The 17,267-nt window shown below is 44.3% G+C and overlaps 1 pseudogene; it reads right to left on the reverse strand.

The window, feature by feature from the left end:
* LOC136309380 (centriole and centriolar satellite protein OFD1-like) overlaps window positions 1-8,729 on the reverse strand; it is a 63,556-nt pseudogene extending 54,827 nt beyond the window's left edge.
* Between the last annotated feature and the right edge of the window lie 8,538 nt (window positions 8,730-17,267).

A 17,267-nucleotide genomic window follows, 5' to 3' on the forward strand; every position in this document is an offset into this window, starting at 1 on the left:
AAGAAGAGCAGTATCTACAGACAGAGTCTGTGGCATTGTTAAAAGACCACATTTTAGAGATCTAGAAATCCTGCGGCCTCTAGCAATCACCCCTGTCTCTCCAGACTCTGATTTCTCACCTGGGCCACACACACACCTGCAGAGTGACTAGCCCAGGGCTGAGCTCACAACAGAAATTCAACATAAATGGCAGTTCTGTATCTTAGTCGACTACAGGGATCATAACATCAACTCGAGCTCTGAAACACTGCACGATTCTACACATCCCAATTTAACAAAAGACTAATAATCGAGATGCCAAGGAATTGATAAAATATCAAAATGAGTACTGCTTTGCTGCATTAAATAACAATTCCATGACTGAGAAACGGACCAGGCCCGCCAAGTAGCACTCAGCTATTATGAAGAACTTTACAGTCATCTGAGGAGAAAGGCTGTTAGTAGAAAACTCAGAATAAGGAAGGAAAAACTTTACCTTGTCCTCTGCTAAGCCACTTTCGGAAAAGAACACCGAGAGTGAGTACTCATAGCCACATCTCTGTAAGTGGTCTGCCACAAGACAGTTAGAAGCCCCTATCAAGAGGGCATTGCCTTGCACTGCCATGGACTGGGGCTGCACTTTTCCGCTCAGGGCAGGGTGCATCAGTTCTTGAATGAGCTGCTTCCTCAGCTGTGCCTAGGTCACAAACAAAAACAGAAAAGAAACAGGAGGGAGCAAACCTTCAGCGGGTTGTTGCACTGCAGAGACACAGATGGCCACATGAATTAGAACTGTCCACTTTATTTCCCGCTTCTAGCTCCATGGTCAGAAGTCAGGAACTTCCTTGCCGCACACTCTGTCTCACCCTGTGAGACAAGCAGCCCATGGGTTCTGGGAAAAGAAGCCTGCTTTCAACAGCTTCCAAGTGACCTGCTAGGATAGCCAGAACACATGCAATCTCTAACTTGTCTTCTCTATGAGTCTGTTTCAGTAGCTCTTGATCGGGGTATCAATAGAAATTAAAATTCTGCAGCTTCACCACCTCTGTGGATTGTTGGAGGATATGAAACAATACTGGGTGAAACCAGGTTATTGGGCATAGTTGTGAATATAAAATTGGGTTCCCTGAAAGGAAATAACAGTAAATCCAGAATAACAGTAAACGAGACTAACTAGAAATCAGTAAACCCAAAAAAGAACCTTCCATATATATATTATACTAGAAAGCCTGGCAGTCATACGAAATGACCGCTGTTCTAGATATTATAAATTGTAATTAAAATGATTTGTGCAAAGGTGTCTGCTAATTCAAACTGAATTACCCAGGGCAGGCGGCAAGGACGCCCCTTTGCTTAGTGCCCCACGGGGTTTCCCCCTTCTGCTTGCTTAATTGCTTAAAGTAGAGTGCAATGAAGGAAACCACTGGCGGTACATTTCTTAAGAGCCACCGCTAGCTCAATAAATAAAGGTGATTTAAATAATAAAATGTTAATTCACATGTCAAAGATCTCTTTGTACACAACATTTCTTGTGTAGATCTTTCCATCATTTTTAAGCTCGCCTTGCAGAGGACCATCAATTATTTTTAATTTTACGTCCGTTCTTTCACGAACTCTTGAACAGGCAACATAAAGTTGACCGTGTCCAAATGCAGGCTCAGGTAAAAAAATGCCAACACGCTGGTCCAGGCAAGTCAATTGGTTTGTTTCCCATGGACGCAAAAGCAAATGAACTATTAATGGATCGAATGCTATCCATGTACTGTTTGCTATTTGGATGCTGATTAGTCAATAATTTATTCAAGAGTGGTGGATAATTCTCAATTAGTGGAACTACAATGTTTCCGTACTTGCAACATTGAGAAAATCCTTTCTTGCCACGGTCAAATCGATTAGTTTCTAACTTGAAGTTTAAGGACTGACAGTGTTCACATTTAATATTCATGTCACCAGAGGAATGCTCAAAAATTAAAGTTTCTCCATTTGAAACTGTTTTAATCCTTTTTGCGTTTCGGTCAGCATTACTCTGTTGTTTTTTGCATTTCTCTCCTGCCTTTGTTCAAGGGACTCATTTTGTCGAGACAGGCTTTTTTGTCTTGCATCTGAGGCAGGCCTTGTTTCTCTATGCTCATCAGTCTCATTTTGCCGAGAAAGACGCATTTGCTCTGCGACTGAAGCAAGCCTTGTCTTTCTCTGCTCAGTGGTTTCTTTTTGTCGAGAAAGCCGTTTTTGTGCAGCTTTAGCTCCTTTTCACTCCTCTTCAGTGCTGTATTTTCTAGGAGGCATTCTTAAAAGAAATTACGTTAAGACGTAGTTTTTATGTAAAACAGATGATTGCCAATGCAAACAAACGTTCACCTTCCCCCTGACACGCTCAATTTGCGTTCAGCCTTAAATTGTTTCAAAAGCAGGTGATTGCCAATGCAAACAAATGTTCACCTTCCTCCTGACCCGCTCAATTTGCGTTCAGCCGTGGCAACTTCACCCCATTGGCTAGTACAGTTACGCAAGCAACCAATAAGCTATCGGTGACAAACAGACACTTAAGCCGCATATAATAAAGATACAGAAAAACAGGAAGGAGAAGTCGGTTGTGATACAATCACTAATTGGCATAATGGGGTGTGTATTCTTTCTAGTTACTATTACATGGTGAGCATTTTCCTGTGTCCTTAAAAGTTTCTTGAAATCCTCCTTTTCAGTGGCACCAGGCTCATTTTTGTATGTGTGTGCAATTTATGTGGCAATCACCACATAATTGGGGCAGCAAATATGTATTAGTACACTTTATATATAAATTAACAGCAAGGAATAGGATTAGTTCAAATGTGTTTTATTATTGATATATATGTATATATTTTAGAAGTATATTTTACACTTAGAATGTTGAATAGGTTATATTCAGGTTTTGACCTCCTTCAGTTACATTTCTCATTTTTCCCTAGAATAGATTAAGTGGTTTCATATGCCTGAATGACTCTTTATCCTGGACAGTTGGATCAAAGGGCATGAGCATTTCTTTTAAAGGCTCTTCACCTCTGGTTCTAGAAAGATTGTAATAGTATCTATTCCACCGGCAGTTTGACAATGCTTGTCTCACTCCAATAGTACTGTCACGATGTTGTAAAAACCAATCTAAGATTGAAAATCTCTTATTTTAGTATTTATTCCTTTGATTATTAATGAGGTTGCACATATTTTCTGGCCATTTATATGTTTTGCAAGAATTGGTAGTTCATGTCTCTTGCTTATTTTGGGGGGAGTGTTAATGTTTTCTTATTAATATATAAAAACTTTGAATAGAAACAATCCTTTTTCCATTTTTATGGCAATACTTTATCTCAGTGTTCAATTTTAATTTGGCTCTAAAAATATTGGTGGTGTATTTTTTTTTTTTTCCATTTTTCTGAAGCTGGAAACAGGGAGAGACAGTCAGACAGACTCCCGCATGCGCCCGACCGGGATCCACCCGGCATGCCCACCAGGGGCGACGCTCTGCCCACCAGGGGGCGATGCTCTGCCCATCCTGGGCGTCGCCATGTTGCGACCAGAGCCACTCTAGCGCCTGAGGCAGAGGCCACAGAGCCATCCCCAGCGCCCGGGCTATCTTTGCTCCAATGGAGCCTTGGCTGCGGGAGGGGAAGAGAGAGACAGAGAGGAAAGCGTGGCGGAGGGGTGGAGAAGCAAATGGGCGCTTCTCCTGTGTGCCCTGGCCGGGAATCGAACCCAGGTCCTCCGCACGCTAGGCCGACGCTCTACCGCTGAGCCAACCGGCCAGGGCGGTGGTGTATTTTTATATCATTAAATCTATTGATTTTTTTGGCTAGTCTCAGTACATTTTTCTCTACTAAGAGCATGAATATTCACTTTTAAGTTTTTAAAAAGGCTTCAGATTTTGTAGTTAACACTTGATTCCACCTGGAATTAACTGTAGTGTATAATGTATTAGTAAGCTTTCCAATGTGCAATGGTCCTTGCATTCCTGAGCATGGCGGGTTTCTTTTTATTTTTCTGTTTTTCTGGGTTAGTTCTGATCGTGTTTCACATGCTGTCTGTAGTCACAGTTGATATTGACTTACACTGTTTGCACTATCCCTGTTGGGTTCTGGTATGGGGATTTTGTTACCCTTGTTCACCACAGCTGCAGTGTATCCTTGGGAGAAACTGTCCTGTTTGCAGCTGGTGGTGTTGCTGAAATCCAGCTTGGTCAATGGCAGGGCAGAATTTCACTCTCTGAGCTAGTTTTTACTTTCTCAGTTAGTTTTTACTTTCAGTTCAAGGGTTGTGGCCTGGGTGAGTTCTAATTTTTAAAATTGATTGAATTTTTAGTTGCCTAATTCTATTTGGATGTTTGATAAGAATTTTTATTTATGGTTAAGTACAAAGTCATGACATTTATCAAATTTTTTCATATTGGAGTCTACTCAGTCTGTCCATTTCTGGGGGAGATGTGCTGAGGATCCCAAGTCCCTTCTCCCACTTCTCCTCCCCCACATTAATTGTATGTATTTTTGTCATTGAAAAGTTAATTCTGAGTGGGTTTCCCTCTTTACGTTGGCTGCTTTAAGATGGCATGCTTTTTGTATTTGTCAAGATGGGAGGTTTTAATGTCATTTCATTTTTTTCTACTCTTATTTTCCTTTCAACCTACTTAGAGCATTCAATTAAATTCTATCCTATTTCAGTACTTGTCTATAAGACACCTGGAATCACTTTTATCAATTAAGGTGGATCTAAATAAATTACTTCTTTAGCATGTTATAAATCGAATTAACCCTTTGAGTAGTACAAACATTCATGTACGTTCTCGTGCCTCCTGACCATCCAGCGAGCATGAAAAAAACTCACTACTCAAAGGATTAAACTACCTCTAAATTTTATTGGTGGAGAATGCTGTAGTTTCTCTCGTTTTATTATTTCTGTTACTGAACTGGATTAGATGAGGCAGAGCATGCATATTCTTCTCAGTGTCAATGTCTTTCGTATTATAAGATTGTCTATGTATAAGTCCTGTTCTGTACTGGTAGTTACACACTGTTCTTCGCTCTAGCTGAAGGCTGGAAGACAGAGGTCTAGCAACTCCATTTGTTTCTTGCTTGTATTCTGTTAATATGAATTTATTTTATATTATTCAATGTTGAACCCCATGGATATGGCAACGTACTCTTAAGCTCAGCCCAATTATATATTTTCAGATTATATGCAAAATTGCAAAATAGATTAGAAAAAATACCCAGTAGTTCAATGAATTTAGAAATTTATTTATTTATTTTTTATTTTATTTTATTTTTTTTTACAGAGACAGAGTCAGAGAGAGGGGTAGATAGGGACAGAGAGGAACGGAGAGAGTTGAGAAGCATCAATCATTTGTTTTTCATTGCGGCACCTTAGTTGTTCATTTATTGCTTTCTCTTATGTGCCTTGACCGGGGGCTACAGCAGACCAAGTAACCCCTTGCTTGAGCCAGTGACCTTGGGTCCAAGCTGGTGATCTTTGCTCAAACCAGATGAGCCCATGCTCAAGCTGGTGACCTCGGGGTCTCAAACATGGGTCCTCCGCATCCCAGTCCGACGCTCTATCCACTGTGCCACTGCCTGGTCAGGCATTCTTCTTCTTTTTTTTTTTTGAAGACAGAGAGAGGGACAGATAGGGACAGGCAGATAGAAAACAGATGAGAAGCATCAATTCTTCGTTGCGGCACTTTAGTTGTTCACTGATTACTTTCTCATATGTGCCTTCACTGGGGTCCTACAGCCGAGCCAGTGACCCCTTGATTGAGCCAGCGACCATGGGCTCAAGCCAGTGACCATGGGGTCATGTCTATGATCCCACGCTCAAGCCAGCAACCTTGGGGTTTTGAACCTAAGTCCTCAGCATCAAAGGCCGATGCTCCATCCACTGCACCACTGCCTGATCAGGCTGGAGATTTTCTTAAAATACTAGTTATTAGCTTTAAAAAATTGCCCACCTTGAACCTAAATTTTCTTACTTATAAAATGTAAGAAAATTACTGTATTTCAGTGTCTTTAAATGTAAATAGTGTATATATATAATATATATAATATGTATATATATATATAATATATATAATACCTTTATTATATGCGGCTTAAGTGTCTGTTTGTCGCCGATAGCTTATTGGTTGCTTGCGTAACTGTACTAGCCAATGGGGTGAAGTTGCCACGGCTGAACGCAAATTGAGCGGGTCAGGAGGAAGGTGAACATTTGTTTGCATTGGCAATCACCTGCTTTTGAAACAATTTAAGGCTGAACGCAAATTGAGCGTGTCAGGGGGAAGGTGAACGTTTGTTTGCATTGGCAATCATCTGTTTTACATAAAAACTACGTCTTAACGTAATTTCTTTTAAGAATGCCTCCTAGAAAATACAGCACTGAAGAGGAGTGAAAAGGAGCTAAAGCTGCACAAAAACGGCTTTCTCGACAAAAAGAAACCACTGAGCAGAGAAAGACAAGGCTTGCTTCAGTCGCAGAGCAAATGCGTCTTTCTCGGCAAAATGAGACTGATGAGCATAGAGAAACAAGGCCTGCCTCAGATGCAAGACAAAAAAGCCTGTCTCGACAAAATGAGTCCCTTGAACAAAGGCAGGAGAGAAATGCAAAAAACAACAGAGTAATGCTGACCGAAACGCAAAAAGGATTAAAACAGTTTCAAATGGAGAAACTTTAATTTTTGAGCATTCCTCTGGTGACATGAATATTAAATGTGAACACTGTCAGTCCTTAAACTTCAAGTTAGAAACTAATCGATTTGACCGTGGCAAGAAAGGATTTTCTCAATGTTGCAAGTACGGAAACATTGTAGTTCCACTAATTGAGAATTATCCACCACTCTTGAATAAATTATTGACTAATCAGCATCCAAATAGCAAACAGTACATGGATAGCATTCGATCCATTAATAGTTCATTTGCTTTTGCGTCCATGGGAAACAAACCAATTGACTTGCCTGGACCAGCGTGTTGGCATTTTTTTACCTGAGCCTGCATTTGGACACGGTCAACTTTATGTTGCCTGTTCAAGAGTTCGTGAAAGAACGGACGTAAAATTAAAAATAATTGATGGTCCTCTGCAAGGCGAGCTTAAAAATGATGGAAAGATCTACACAAGAAATGTTGTGTACAAAGAGATCTTTGACATGTGAATTAACATTTTATTATTTAAATCACCTTTATTTATTGAGCTAGCGGTGGCTCTTAAGAAATATACCGCCAGTGGTTTCCTTCATTGCACTCTACTTTAAGCAATTAAGCAAGCAGAAGGGGGAAACCCCGTGGGGCACTAAGCAAAGGGGCGTCCTCGCCGCCTGCCCTGGGTAATTCAGTTTGAATTAGCAGACACCTTTGCACAAATCATTTTAATTACAATTTATAATATCTAGAACAGCGGTCATTTCGTATGACCTCCGGGCTTTCTAGTTTTTCATATGAGTCTGAAGTGGGGTTTTTTTTTTGAGTTACAAAAACAATGAGGGAGGGAGAAGAAAAAATACAAGCTCATTTTTCCTTAATTTCCAATTTAAGTGTAAAATACACTTCTGAAATGTATATAATGGGAACACGATTGAGGTACTCCTACTCCTTGCTGTTAATTCATACTAATAAGTATATGCTGCCCAAGTAAAATATACATACATACCTTTCAAAATGTTTTAAAGAAAGTTCTCATTCCCTAAACTATTTTACAGTAAGCAATACACTTAATACTATACATATGGTGTCAATGTCGTTCAGGCAAAGTGATTATTACAAAACCACTTATTAGTTCAGGAACCTATAAACCAGCTTCACAAAACAGCTTAACTTTATTAAAATGTGTTCATTTCATAAAGTTACTCCTCCCATTTTAATGTAACTTCAATAAACCTAACTTTAAAACCGTTTGAGACTATTGTTCCAGGATAACTAGCTATACAAAATATGAAAATGTTGGTCACTAACATAATCTGTGTCTCGTACGTACTACTTTCAAAACCCAAGACCTGGATGGATGTAAACGTGTACTTATTGCTACAGGTTACAGTTTGTAAAAATCATATAACAAATATGCCTAAAACTGATACCTTGAGCGTGTCCAGAATACCGCGGTCCTTAAACGTCTGGTACAGCCTTTTTCGTTGTTCATCCTGAATTAACATGTCACATTTGGGGTACATGTTGGACTGGAAGAGAAGGTTTCGGGTCAGCAGGAAGGCAGAGCGAATGGGTACTGCGGAAACAAGCCAGCGACTGGGCTCGGGGGGAGTCGCGCCCTAACGAAAGCAAACAGAATTCTATCTCTTCCCGGTTCCAAGGAGAGCGCGTGGGACCACCTCGCTCTGCCCTCAGGCGTCGGCTGCAAGGCAGCCAGCCCCGCCCACCTGGAGGCGGGGACCAGCAGGGGCCCCGCCCTCAGAGCCCAACTCAGACTACAGAGCCGAGAGAAACGAAGAGGTAAGAGACCTACCGCTCCGCGGTCCACTCTTACCTAGGAAGTCCGGCGGAGGCACGCACTTCCTTCTTCCGGGTTCTTAACGGTGGGCGGGGCCGTGTACTAGGCGCGAGGGCGCCTCTCACCGGACCGGCCGCTGGAGGGCAGACACCGCGAGAGACGTAGCCGGGGCGACAGAAGGCTCGAGAAGGCGAGGCGCCACGTGAGGCTGCAGTACCCAAGAGTGGTCCCGCCCCTCCCGAGTCTCTCCCAGCCGAGCCAGGCTACCCTGCAGCGCTACAGCGCACGCGCTGGCAAGCCGCCCTCCCACCGGAAGCCCCGCCCACATCACCGAGTCTCGCGAGGCCTGCTCACGGAGTCTATGGTGAAGGTGCAGAATACAGGCTGCTGCTGCGGGAACTCGCTGGATGTTTACGTTGTCTGCGTCTAGGCGCAGGTACGGGACAGAGCAAGGGTTGGGGGAGAGGAGGGCGCTCCGGGGGGCGTCTGGGCCCGCGTGATCCGGATGGTGACCCTGTCTTTTCACCCTGTTGTGGCCCGGAGCTCCGGGCCCAACCCTGCTAGCCGTTGGCTGGTTGATGCCGTCATAGCCCATGCATGTCCGCCAGCTCAGGGTTTCGGGGGCTTTGCCTCTTTTCCCTTTCACTGGCTCATTCGGCTCACCTGGGGCCCAAAAAGTCTTTGTTGTGGGTGCCTGCCTATGCACTGTGGGGTGTTGAGCAGCATCCCTGGCCCCTACCCACTACCTACCCATTGGATACCAGTACCACCTCCCCATCAGTTCTGACAATCGTGAAGGTCTCCAGACGTTGCCAGAGGTTTCTAGGAGGCAGAAATCACTGGTGCAAAAATCAGTGAGCTACATTTTTACTACCCACCGTTTTGCATACGGTGAGGAAAATAAAGAGAAGGCGGGTACCCAAGATGCTTAAATCCAGTTAGAAAAGGAAGCAGTCTGTCCAAAAGCAGTCATGAAAACATGGCCCGAGAATTGGATAAGAACTAAGATGCACTGTAGACTGGGTAGACAGTTTAGAAAAAGAAAAGGTGGTTGAAGATGGAAGCCAGTAGGGACATCTCTGGGAAAAGTGTGACTTCAACCTGAGCCTTAATGGGTATGATTTGGATGGTGGCAAAAAGGAAATACGTGGCACTCACGTAGGCAGCTGCCCTTCTCCACATCCATAAGAGTGGAAATTTATCACAGTGACTTCCCACTGACCACACTGCGTCTCAGAAACTTTCTTAGCACCACTTCCTGGCAGCCACTACCAGTTGCTTAGAACTGACTCAGGGGGCCCTGGCCGGTTGGCTCAGCGGTAGAGCGTCGGCCTAGCGTGCGGAGGACCCGGGTTCGATTCCCGGCCAGGGCACACAGGAGAAGCGCCCATTTGCTTCTCCACCCCTCCGCCGCGCTTTCCTCTCTGTCTCTCTCTTCCCCTCCCGCAGCCGAGGCTCCATTGGAGCAAAGATGGCCCGGGCGCTGGGGATGGCTCTGTGGCCTCTGCCATAGGCGCTAGAGTGGCTCTGGTCGCAACATGGCGACACCCAGGAGGGGCAGAGCATCGCCCCTGGTGGGCGTGCGGGGTGGATCCCCGTCGGGCGCATGCGGGAGTCTGTCTGACTGTCTCTCCCTGTTTCCAGCTTCAAAAAACTGGAAAGAAAAAAAAAAACTTTAAAAAAAAAAAAAAGAACTGGCTCAGGAAAGGAACCCATTTGCCATCTCTAGTCAAATCCTTTTTCCAGACAGCATATCTTTAAAGATAACATTGTGCTGCACATCCCCCCCCCAAAAGAAAAACCAAAGTCTTTTCCCCTCCTGTTTAAACGGCCTCAATTCCTTCAGTAGTTTTTGTCCAGAGCATTCCTTAGTCAGTCCAGGATCCTTTCCTCCTCCCAACACAATTCAGTTATTCTTTTAAAATGTGATTCCCAGAACTGAGGACATTTCTTAGAGATATTAGTGAAGAGGACACTGTTTTCTCTTAATGCAGCCTAGAATTGCATTAGCTTTTTTTTTTTTAACCAGTGTATCAGACTGCTGCCTCTTAATTGAGCTTGCAATAAATGAAAACTTTTGGGTTCTTGTAGATGAACTACTCTTAAATTAGGTTTTCTCATCCTATTGTTGTGCCGTTCAGTTCTTTTAAGTACAGGACTTTGTTTTATTTTGCATCCCATTAAATTCTACTCTGTAAATTTCACACCTAATTCTCTTTGCTGCGGAGGTATTTTTGAATCTTGATTTTTTTGCCTTCTAATAAATTTGCTGCCCATGGCGTGTTACCTTTGAATGTGACAGGTTGGCTTCATCTCAGCTATTTAATTCAAATTTTGAGCTGGACCAGGTTAAGGTCCACTTCAAAGGCTCCCCCAGAGACCCTACACTGTCTGATTTGGAGTATTAACATTCAAATCAAGTCAGCTATGAGTTGTGTCCCTTGGTCAGCATATAATGAGTGCTTCGTGGACCCCAGCACTGTTGTAGCTCTGGCTAAAAGGCAAGCTGTAGTCTCTAGTCATTTTTAGATAGATACCAGATTACTTCCTAAAAGGACTTACTGTCTCCTGTATTTCTGCCCAAAAACCAAAAATTTAAGTTTGGCATGACTTGTTCTCAGTTTAACCAGGAGTATGTGAATGAATAATACCCTACTCTATTTTTGTCTGGGGATTCACATTAAATGACCTAATGTAAGCTCCTAGTATGGTGTCTGGCTAAGGACAGCTGTTTAATACATATTTCTGTTGGTGTTTTAATTTCTCTGAAAGTACCCAAGTATGCTCTAGGAAACAAGCCTTTTTGTTTCTGAAATCAAGAATAATACCTATTTCTGATGATATGGCTCTTTTCTGTTCCTGTAACTTCTCAAATGTCACTGATCACCAGGTATATAACCACATTTGTTAATCCAAGATAATGTTTGCTGAGACCTGAAGACATTTTTATTGAAATGCATAGATTTTTTAAAATACCATCTTGAAGTTCCCAAGCTGCCTACTGATGATTCTTCTACATTTGCTGCTGGAAAATCAGTCTTTGAACTAATTGAAGTTCAGGAGATGTGCGCCCTCCGTTATTTGTATACCAGGCACTAGAAGCAATGGACCTTTCTCCCTTGCTTTTTCCTGATTGTAACCTAAAAACGTTATTTAACATATTTCACACATTTCAGCTCATCTGGGGCTTGAGCCCTTCTGATGGTTTGTGGTCCCTGGTCCCGCTCCCATGTTTTTTTTTTTGTTTGTTTTTTGTTTTGTTTTTTTGGGTTTTTTTTCTGAAGCTGGAAACGGGGAGACACAGTCAGACAGACTCCCGCATGCGCCCGACCGGGATCCACCCGGCTCGCCCACCAGGGGCGACGCTCTGCCCACCAGGGGGCGATGCTCTGCCCCTCCGGGGCGTCGCTCTGCCGGGACCAGAGCCACTCTAGCGCCTGAGGCAGAGGCCAAGGAGCCATCCCCAGCGCCCGGGCCATCTTTGCTCCAGTGGAGCCTTGGCTGCGGGAGGGGAAGAAAGAGACAGAGAGGAAGGAAGGGAGGGGGGTGGAGAAGCAAATGGGCGCTTCTCCTATGTGCCCTGGCCAGGAATCGAACCCGGGTCCCCCGCACGCCAGGCCGACGCTCTACCGCTGAGCCAACCAGCCAGGGCTCGCTCCCATGTTTATTACTAGTTAGTGCCCTACTTCAGACACTGTGTACACATCCTCTTTAGAGTTCACGGTAGTCTAGAACTCCTTGTAGCATCACCTTGATTTCTTCAGTTGTCTCTCTCCTGAAAGCAGCTCAGGTCACCCTCACTACCAGAGAGAGCTATTTTCACCCCAAGTGCGAGTTCTGTTTCCCCTCCCTTCAGCCAACAAGCCTCGTCCCCTGTATTGGAGAATTTCTTTATGTATATGTAAGAACCTTAACAATTTCAGCAGCTTCTCACAAAGGTGCTGATCATCACCTGAACAGACTTCAGCTATTGGGCCTCGAAGCCCACCCCACATCCCACACCAGCACCGCACAGGGCCTCAACTGGTCTAGGTAATCCCACCATGCTTCTCATTCCTGCGTTTCCCGTACTCCAGGGTCATTCCGCACTGTCTAAACTACAGCCGTGTCCTCGCAGTTCCATTCTGCAAACATTGAGCACTTCCTTTGTGCTGGGCTCAGTGTTAAGGATTCAGTTTGGAAAAAAACCATGGCCTATTCTCTTCCATACTGTCATCCCCAAATTGCTCTAAGTAGCCTCATCTTGACACACCATTGCACCCCCCACCAGCCTTTTCCACCAGTGCTTTGAAACCCATGTCCATGGGAGATGAACTCCCTTTGTCCCCACTCTTTTTTTTTTTTAATTATTTATTTATTTATTCATTTTAGAGAGGAGAGGGAGAGACAGAGGGAGAGAGAGAGAGAGCGGAGAGACAGAGAGAGAAGGGGGGAGGAGCTGGAAGCATCAACTCCCATATGTGGCTTGACCAGGCAAGCCCAGGGTTTCGAACCGGCGACCTCAGCATTTCCAGGTCGACGCTTTATCCAGTGCACCACCACAGGTCAGACACTGTCCCCACTCTTTAGAGAATGCACTTTCTACCTTTGTGCTGACACTTCCTAGAATATTTCCCTTTTTCTCATACCTGCAAGGTGTTGCTTTTCAGCTTTGACATGTTAGTTTCCTATTGTTGCCATATAAAGTCCCACAAAGCCACAGATTTTGTGGCTTAAAACAACAGCCATACTACATTCCAGTTCCTAGTGTAGCAGGCCGACACGGGTCCCACTGGGCTGAAATTCAGGTAGCAGGAGGGCTGTGTTCCCTTCTTGAGGCTCTTGGGAAGAATCTGCCCTTGCCAGCTTCTAGAGGCCACCCGTATTCCGTGACCGGTTGCCTCTTCCTCCATCTTTACAGCCAGCAACGTTGCATCTCAAGACCCTCCTTCCGTAGTCACGTTTGCTCCGACTTCCTCTTGTGCTGCCCTTTTCTACTTTTAAACCCCCTGTGAGTGCACTGTGCCCACCTGGGTAGTCCAGGCTCATCTCCCAATCTTAATGTCAGCTGATGAACAGTCTTAGTGCCATCTATAGCCTTAATTCCCCTTTGCCCTGTAAATTAACCTTCACGGGTTCCCAAAATTAGAATGTGGACATCTTGGTGGGGGCGGGGACGCTATTCCTGGCTACCACACCAACTTTACAATTGACATGCTCATTTTATCCCTCTTTCTGCCCTTGTTACTTTGCTCAGTGAGTACCTCACATCTTGATATTCTGCTTGGTCATCTCAGCCAGACATTTGGAAACATCATCAGTTCCCCAGTTTCATCCAGCTACCTCCTCCACACCTTGAGAGCTAGCCTTCCTTGGACATGCTTGAAGGACCCGGTTTTGGGTGATGGGAAAGTTCAGCAGACACACAACTCACAAACAGCAGTTGCTTTATTCGCATTGTTCGTGTTGCATATTGGAGTTTAAGTAATACTCTGTGATATTAACACTAAGCAATATCATAAAGCATTAAGTTATGTGAGGGTTCTGGTCCAAGATGGTGACGATAGGAGACTCCCAAACTCCCCTCTCCCATGGACACACCGAATGTGCCACTACACACGGAGTAAGTTTTTGTGACAGAAACCCTGAAACTAGCTGAGCTGCTCTTGCACATGCAGCGAACAAGGTAATACTCACGTGGAAACAAGGACAGTCTGCGACATGCTCTTACTTTAAACCCCATCCCCAGCACGACACCATACAATCAGGAGAGAATTCTCAACCCCTCAGTTCTACCTGAAAAGTAAAGGGTTTGGACCTCAGATCTAACGCCCCAGCTTTTAAGAATCCCACCTGAGGGACAGGCCCCAAATACCTAGCTTAAGAACAACAGGGCTGGCCCTGGCCAGTTGGCTCAGTGGTAGAGCATCGGCCTGGAGTGCAGGAGTCCCAGGTTCGATTCCCAGCCAGGGCACACAGGAGAGGCGCCCATTTGCTTCTCCACCCCTCCCCCTCTCCTTCCTCTCTGTCTCTCTCTTCCCCTCCCGCAGCGAGGCTCCACTGGAGCAAAAGATGGCCCGGGCGCTGGGGATGGCTCTGTGGCTTCTGCCTCAGGCACTAAAATGGCTCTGGTTGCAACAGAGCGACACCCCAGAGGGGCAGAGCATCGCCCCCTAGTGGGCATGCCGGGTGGATCCCAGTCGGGCACATGCGGGAGTCTGTCTGACTGCCTCCCCGTTTCCAGCTTCGGAAAAATGAAAAAAAAAGAAAAAGAACAACAGGGCTTATGTCCACAGGACTTACAAAGAACCAGTTCTTATCTGGCTCTAGAGGACTCACCAAGTCCTGGTCTTTCCCTGAAAAGGGTCTATTTCAGGGGTCTCAAACTCACGGCCCACGGGCCGCATGCGGCCCGCCGAACAATTTTGTGCAGCCCGCAGACTAATCCACGAAGTTCAAAATATTTTGGATAAAATTAAGTAAGCCTAGGGGCCTACTTGTATTTTTCATTTCTCTAGCATCCTAGCTAGATACTAGCTTAGTTAACAGCAGTTGTGATGCGAACTACAGTTTCTGGTCGTTTTGTGACAATGAGTAAACTGCATGTACAATTGTGCTTGTTGTACTGATTTTTTTTTGTTTTCAACTGCAGTGAGAAAAGTGTTGCGTAACAGTTGCCTTTTGTAGACCTAGTGCGGCCACCGAACGGCTGTGATCTTGCTCTGCGGCCCACATGCTGAGTTGAGTTTGAGACCCCTGGTCTATTTGCATATATTAGAAGCTGCTTTCTGAGAGCACCAGGCTTCTAATTTAGCACACATCTGGGAGTGACTACCACCCTCCCTAGAGGAGAAGCTAATGGATCACCAGTCTCTCCCAGGAAGGAGCCTATAAACACGCCTGTGTTCCAGCTTTAGCTGTCACCCCAGGGACAGACGTCTGGACTGCCTGCCTGTGACAGCCAACAGCGCTTACATTCACAAGTCCCGCAGGACTGTAGCAAACAAAGCAGCACTTCTTACCAGGCGTTAACAGTAAACTAGATGGCTTCACATGTAGGCCAAGCGCACAGGGAGTAGACAAAATGCCCACCTCCTCCCAGTTTATCTCGGGACGACAGTAGTGCAGTGATGTGCGGGTGATACACTCCAAGGCCCCCAGTGCACGCCTGAAACTGTAGATCGTACCAAGTTCTATATATATGCTATGTTTGTTCTATGCATACATACCCATGATCAAGTTTTACTTATAAATTAGGCACAGTACGAGATTGACAACAATGATAAATAAACCAGGACAATTATAACAATAATACTGTAATAATAGTTATGCAACTGGCTCCAGGGCCGTTATCAAGTAAAACACAGGTGACCTGAACACAAGCACTTCAATACCACGACAGTAGAGCTGGCCGCTGAGACAGCTACGAAGTGACAAACGGGCAGGTAGTGTACACAGCATGGGGACGCTGGACAAAGGACACTACACCCCAGGCAGGATGGAGTGAGACTTCATCACGTTACTCAGAATGATGTGGAATTTAAAATTTACGAATTGTTTATTTCTGGAATTTCCATTTACTACTTTCAGACCATGATTGACATGGGTAACAACCTGCAGGAAGTGAAACATCAGATATAGAAAACTGCTGTAAGCCCTTTCCTAGCTGCTGTCCGAGAGTCTGGCTTCCAATCAAAACGCGTCTAGGTGCTGACTGAACCTCCCCATTGGGACGTTGACACAGTCAGGAATGTACAGTAGCGAAGGACCATCTCTTCAAAATTTTGTGTTGAGAAAGTTGGTTAGGCACATGTAAAAGAATAAAACTGGACCCCTATCTTATTCCATACAAGAATCAACCCCAAATGCATTAAAGACTTGAATATAAGACGTGAAACAGTAAAATTCCTAGAAAAGAAACAACATAGGGGTAAGCACCTTGACGTCAGACTTAGCAATGATATTTTTTGGATTTAAGACCAAATGTGAAGGCAACCAAAAAAAAATAAACTAGTTGGACTACAAAGTAAAAAGCTTCTGCACAGCAGGGAAACCACCAACGCAATAAACAACCTAGATGGAAGAAAAATTTGCAAATTATATACCTCATAAGGGGTTAACATCCAAAATACACAGGGTAGGACAAAATAGGTATACAGTTGTTCATATGGAAAATAATACAATCATTAATAAATAATGAGCTGTTTTTGTGTACTCACAACTATAAACCTACTTTTGCCCCACCCTGTGTAAAGAACTCAGACAACTTGCAAAAAAAGAGCCCCAATCCAATAAAGAATATGCAGAACTGAATAGACAATATATAGATGGCTAACAGAGGCTCACTAGACTAATCATGGGGAAATGCAAATCTAAACCACAACGAGGCGTCCCCACACCTGTCAGAATGGCACTCATCAAAAAGACAAGAACCACAAGTGCTGATGAGAATGTGAGAAAAGGGAACACGTGTGCACTATCGATAGGAATGTAAATTGGTGCAGCCCCGATGCAAAACAATATGAAGGTTTCTCAAAAAGCTTAAAATTACCATTTGATGCAGCACTCCCACTTCCTCTTTATTCAAAGGAAATGAAAACGATCTTGAAGAGTTATCTGCACCCCCGTTCGCAGATAAAATGCAGTCATGTTCACAGTAGCCAAGATATAGAAACAAGCCAAGTGTCTATCAAGGGATAAATGGATTAAGACATTGCATATGTATAATGGAATATTATTCACCATGAGAAAAATGAAAAGCCTGCCATTTGCAACAGCATGGATGGATCTTGAAGGCATTATGCTAAGTGAAATAAGTCGGAGAAAGACAAATACTGTATGATCTCTGTAGCTGGAGTCTT

The sequence above is a fragment of the Saccopteryx bilineata genome, chromosome 6, assembly GCF_036850765.1.
Source record: "Saccopteryx bilineata isolate mSacBil1 chromosome 6, mSacBil1_pri_phased_curated, whole genome shotgun sequence".
Classification (NCBI taxonomy): Eukaryota; Metazoa; Chordata; class Mammalia; order Chiroptera; family Emballonuridae; genus Saccopteryx; species Saccopteryx bilineata.